The 6,300-nt window shown below is 39.1% G+C and overlaps 1 pseudogene; it reads left to right on the top strand.

Annotated features, from left to right (window-relative positions):
• Window positions 1-4,666: 4,666 nt before the first annotated feature.
• LOC131299651 (uncharacterized) lies at window positions 4,667-5,344 on the top strand (annotated as a pseudogene).
• Window positions 5,345-6,300: the final 956 nt, after the last annotated feature.

Raw genomic sequence — 6,300 nt, forward strand, 5'->3', positions numbered from 1 at the left:
TGAAGTTAGACAACCAATTTCAAGAAATAATTTCAGAATCTGCAATTTCATCAACTTCAACTTAAAATCTGACTTTGCACGGAAATAACTAAGGTACAAACTCCACATACTTTTTAAGGTCTATGAATCTAGTTTCAAAATCAGAAAACGGTTTGTAATTTCATAGCTCGAGCTAAAAATTATGGCCGTTTCCCCAACATGTGTCGGCGCAGACTGCACAGTTCCGAAAATGAGTGATGCTAGGTTAAGAATTTCTATAGAGCTCAATACTTCGAACTTGATCCTGAAATTTTTACCATAGATAGAAGACTCATAGAGGAACTCTCAGTAAAATTCTCAGAAATTTAAGAACTTTCGAACTATCTCAATAAAATTCCCCAAAATCAGACAAACATGAATTTTCCAATTCTGCAGAATTCTAAACCAGGTAATTTCTGTTCTAAACTACTTTAACTACACAAAATCCAAACATTTAGTAGGGCTTTCATGAGTTCTTCAACTCCCAATTCCAACTAAACTTGAAATCAATCTACTAGAGGAGCAAGGAATATGAATTTCACACTAAGAACTTGGAATTCATACCTACTTGAATTTCAATCAGCAAAGCTAGGATTTTTTTCCTTCTAGCTTGGTTTTCCCTTTCCTCTTTCTCCTCTTCCTGTTCCTATTCGGTTCTCTCTCTCTCTCTCTCTCTCTCTCTCTCTCTCTCTCTCAGAGATGAATGAAGCGGTGAAATTCTCAGGAGGAATACACGTACGTCTTTTTCCTTTTCTTTTTCTCTTCTTAGGAAAATTATCAAGTGTGTAAGTAACCATGTGCTATATGTATTCCAACCTAACTTAGCAAATAAGATTAAGTCTATAACCACATAGTTAATAGAAGCACAACAATTATCCATGTATTAAGCATAATTAAAATGAGGGTTATTACAAATACATACAAAATATTAGACATCCACCTACTTAATACCCAATTCTAGGGTTTCCTTGACCTTTTCTCCAAAAAAGTATAGGCTTTTCGTAACTTTGCATCAATCAACCGAAAAATAAAATCCATATTTGGCCAAGTTGGACGGCATGTTTGCCTCTGAACACAACTTCCAGATTATAGATAATCATCATTTCGTTGGTCAAAAACAATGCCAATGTCCATTGTTTTCCCAAAATCACACCTAGTAGTACTTATCCTTGTCCACATATTTCCTACATTCTTATCAACTGAACAACTATTGTCCTTTGGAATTAATTTGTTTTCAACTTACAAATGTTACAAACTTGGATACATAGGTTTGCAGATAACATAAACAAGCATTGAAACAGTAGTAATGTCATCACAACAACTTGATAGTATCAATCAAAAGTTACACTAGGGAAGAAAAGGAAATAAATCGCATTCAACTAATGCCCATCAATGAATGGCATCAGTTCTATTTGTACCAAAGCTAGTAAAGAGTTTCCATCACACTAATCCTGCGCAAAGGCCAAAGGCCAAAGGGACGTATGAGAATTGGAACAAAGAGTTAAACTTAACAGCCTCAACAGTTACACATACAGTTCATAGATCAGAGTTTTCAGAAAGGAAAAAATCTAGTGCTACAGCACACAAACAAATGACCTGAACACAATAACAAAGAGGCCACTCTCTCATACAATGAAAAAAAACCAATTTGCTTACAAACACAGACACATGGATGAAATGAGAGAAGAGAAAAGAGAGAAAACTGCAAAAAAAATTGAAACACCCAAAATATATACGTACCAGATGCGGACGTCCCTTGGTCAAGGAGAAGAGACTGCTTCTTCTTCGGTGGAATGGAAAGAGGATTGTAGCTTACAGAGAGATGAAGTGAGAGAGGAAGAAGAGGTGAGGGAGAACGATTGTTGCAGCAAGAGACCAGAGGCGGAACCCTTTCCTGTTCTTCTCTCCTCTTCAGCAGCGTACGAAGGAAGGAATGAGAGAACAGTGGGGCTGGGATTTCAAATTGGGAAAATTTAGGGTTTCTTTCATCTGGGGCATATTGGTCATTCTAGGTTGTCCTCTCCATGTACGGGGAATTATATTTTTCCTTCCCATCACATAGGAATTCCCAAAAACTGGTCCATGAGGTGGGCAATATTTGCCCCTCCTTCCACTGATTGGCAATTTCCCCGAAAAAAAACCACTTTTCCCTTTTCCACTTTTTTTCTTCCTTTCTCTTTATTCTCTTGGCTCTCTCCCTCCACTTCTCTCCTCGATTTCATCTACTTAGGGCGTGATTCCAAACAAAGTCCAAGAATTAAAGTCGTTATACGGAGCGCGGGCTTCCTATCCATCTAAGATAAATTACGATCGGGCCTCGTGGGAGCTCGGTTGACTTGGTTAAAGGGTCGGATTTTGCTTAAAACCCATGAGGTATGGATTTCTTACTCTTGTTATGGGTTTATACGGTGTTTATGTACCTAGATCGTATCTTGCTTCGTTGTTTAAGCTTGTTCCTTTCATTTCCGAAAATCAGCAGAACAGGGCCTGTGTTTTTGAGGTTTTACGCCTTCATAAGCTCAGATTTGAATTTTGGTTCCTTCGTATGAAATAGAGTAGACTTAGAGCCCGTTCTAATTCTGTTGGAATCTCCCGAAACCGTTGAGAATTGAAGTTATGGTGATTTTTAGAATACTGGGCTGCAATCTGTCTCGTTTTCTGGGTTTCAGCCTACTTCGAGCGGCCATAACTTCCTCATCCGATATCTGTTTTATACAAACTGTATATCAGTTCGAAGGTCTTGAAGTCAGCTTTCATTTGCCACCGGAATCATCTTAAAAATCTTAGTACACAAAAAGTTATGTTCGTTTGAGTGGAGGTGTGTCAATCTGTCATGCTGCGTGACAGATTCGTGTAGCCTGGGAAAACCCCTGTTTAACCACCCTTGGAGTGCAGATTTGACAAGGGTTCCTTCGTGAATTTTAAGCTTTGTTCAATCGCGCAACTATTGGGACTGGAATCACTCAAAAATATTAAGAACTCGATTTATAGTAATTTTTAGAAGATTGAACGAAAATCTAAAAATCTGGGCAGCGTATCGGGCTGCATTTTTTTTTCATTGTTTGTTATGGTTAAATGACACTATTGGTTATGGGTCCTTATGAGTTTTAAAGATTGGTAAGTTGGTGATCTTTTGGCGTTGGAATAATTGAAAAATATTGAGTATGGAATTTTTAACGAATTGTCGAACACTGACTGCTCGCTGGGATAGTTTTGGTCCGTTAGTTCTCGTTCGTCTGTTTTTGACTTTCGATCACTTCTAATCCATTTTAAGCATCGTTAAACCATTTCTAAGCTTGATTACTCAAGTTCTAATGATTTGTTGATCGTTCAGGGTTCTTCAAACTCTTTTGGCGCTCGTTCCATGAGGTCTAAATATTAATATTAGCGGGTAGTATGTTGTAGAGTCGTTATGAGGTTGGTACGATATTGTGATATACTAAGAGAAAGAGGCGCGTACTCTTTTATCAGTCGATGTTCTATTATGATTGATTGTTTGAAATACGTTGAAATGTGATTGTCGATGTGTGTTTAACCTATAAGTCGGTTTGATTGACGTGCTTTATTGCGTCATGAGATTATGAGAAGTATTTGTTGAAGGGATTGTGTGATTGTTGGGATTCGAGTGACTGTATCGAGAATTGGAATGAGGAAATGGATGCAACGCAAGGGGTGGTAATGTTGTGACTCAGATAATGGGTGATGTTGACTGCAACGCAAGGGGTGGTAATGCAGACTGCAACGCAAGGGGTGGAACTGCAGAGTGGTTGAGATTATGAGAAGTGTTGAAATGGTTGCGAACCTATTGTGAGTACGTTTGATGTGATTTTAATAATGTTTCTACATGACATGTGAACGGTTAGGAATACTTACAAGTTGTTTGGAACTCTTTGGCCGTAGTCTGTCTTTCGTTGTGATAAACTCGTGTTTCTCATGTTCCCTTATCGAATTTTCACTCTTTGTGCATACTTCATCACATTTTCACATAGTTTGAGTATAGATTTCTCTATTGGGCTAGTGTAGCTCAACCTATTATTTTTAGGTACACTACAGGAACACAATCTTGGAGGGTGTGAAGTGCATGCAGACATCGCAGGCTAAAGTTATTTTCTGAAGTACTTGTCTTTCATCATAAATTAAATTGCATTGTACTATTTTCCCTATTTTGGAATAGTGTATCAATTGATAGATTTGTGAGATTCGAAAACTGTATTGCAACTTGGAGTACCGGATGTACTATTGTGAGGATTTGTATTTAAAATGGTATTGTTATTTATGTTAAAAATCGAGGGCGTGACACCTTCAAATTCCAATTTCAACTAACTTAACCTTCAATTTCCAAATTGATTTCAATGTCATCCCTCAGTTGGCTTCCGTTAATTATTTGGACAGAAATTGGGCATGTGCCCATCACGTGAGCCTTTCCCAAGGGCAAATTTGCCCATTCCCCTCCCTTCCTCAGCCCCCATCATCACCACCACCACCATCTTGTCTTTCCACCTACTCCTCCACTGTCCCAATCCTCACCAAACTCATTCCACTCCCTTCCTAACCAATGCATTCCAATTACCACTCTAGTCACCATGGACCAAAAGAGCACCACCACAGAGAACTCGGCGACCCCGGCCACTGGCAGCTTAGTTTTGTGGCGAACCAGTCGTTGAAGAAGTGAGTCACTGAACCCCCTTTTCTCTCTCAAGCCTTTTAATTTTCTCAAAACCCTTTGAGTCTTCTCTCCCCATTTCATGACCAAAATGCCCACCACTCATCACCTGATTCCAAAAATGGACTCCTCACTAAAACCCAGTCCAACCCCATTCACCAAGAAGAGCAAACTGGCCAAAACCTTCCAAAGAGTCATCCAACTCAACAAATCCACGAAACCCCTCTCCAAAAACAATGCCTTCTGCCTGCAACTCGCGCCCCACGAAACCAAACCCAGACCGAACTGCTTCAACAACAGCAGCAATAGCAACAACGATGACAGAGATGGCGAGCCGAATTCGGCCCAGAACTGGACCGCGGCCGCTGCCTTCATCACCGTCTTGGCCGTCAAGGCCGCCTACGCCGACCTTCTGACGACGCAGTTCCCCTATGACGGGGAAGCGATCCAGTTGGCCGACGAGGCCAGGGTGATAGAGCTGAGATCACTGTCGGAGCTAAAACAGGCCTTCTTCAAGAGACGATTTACTCGTCTCCCCCTCACGTGACTTTCCTGCTCGCCGAGATTCAGGAGCAACAGAGCCAACTGAGGGATTTTGTGAGAATTGGGACGGTGGAGGAGAAAGTTGATGGTGGTGTTGGTGATGATGATGATGGGGGTTAAGGAAGGGAGGGAAATGGGCAAATTTGCCCTTGGGGAAGGCTCACGTGACGGGCACATGCCCAGTTTCCGTCCAAATAATTAACGGAAGCCAACTAAGGAATGACATTGAAACAAATTTGCAAATTGAAGGTTAAGTAAGTTGAAATTGAAACTTGAAGGACTAAGTTGAACTTTTGTGCAAAATCGAAGGAATATATAAGCAAATCACTCCTCCAATTATAATAACCTGTCTAATATTTCAGTTTCTCCAATTTACTTCATCATTAAATCAGTTCTGATCTATACTTCCTTTCTGATGTTTATTTAGTAGTATAAAATAGAATGGTCTCACAGGGCCTAATCTATTTTATTACTTAAATGCTATCTAAACATCCCGAGGCCCAATCTTCTTATTAATATATAGAATATTACACTGTTGAATATTGCAAGTCCTCCAAAATAATAAGCAAGGGTATAATGATCATTTCCACATGCGTATAGCAGTAGATAGATGAAAATACCATTCACTATGTCTCGTACGAAGAATAATTGAAAGGTAATCTTTTTCATTTCTATTTGTAACAGTCTGCTGGTACAAAATGAATATATATGTCAATAAGATTTTTCGAGCAATATGGCTATAATAATAACGTTAGGAAAAGACTACAATACACACTTTTTATTTGGGTGTGTATCATATGTACTTCCAAAAATGTTACTCCCTCCGTCCCTTTTTAAGTGTCTTGCTTCGTAACTCCAATTTATTAAAAAAGATCATCATTATACTTTTCACATCAATTTTTTCCTCCACTTTTTCTACTTACCTATCGTCATTACACTTTTACTCACTAACTTTTCAAAATGGAATTTACTTTTAGGAGACAAAATAGACAATGCACCAACTTTTACCCACTAACTTTACAAAATAGACACTTATTAAGGGACAGCCCAAAATGAAATACTGGACTCTAAATAAG

This window comes from Rhododendron vialii, chromosome 9a (assembly GCF_030253575.1).
Source record: "Rhododendron vialii isolate Sample 1 chromosome 9a, ASM3025357v1".
Taxonomy (NCBI): Eukaryota; Viridiplantae; Streptophyta; class Magnoliopsida; order Ericales; family Ericaceae; genus Rhododendron; species Rhododendron vialii.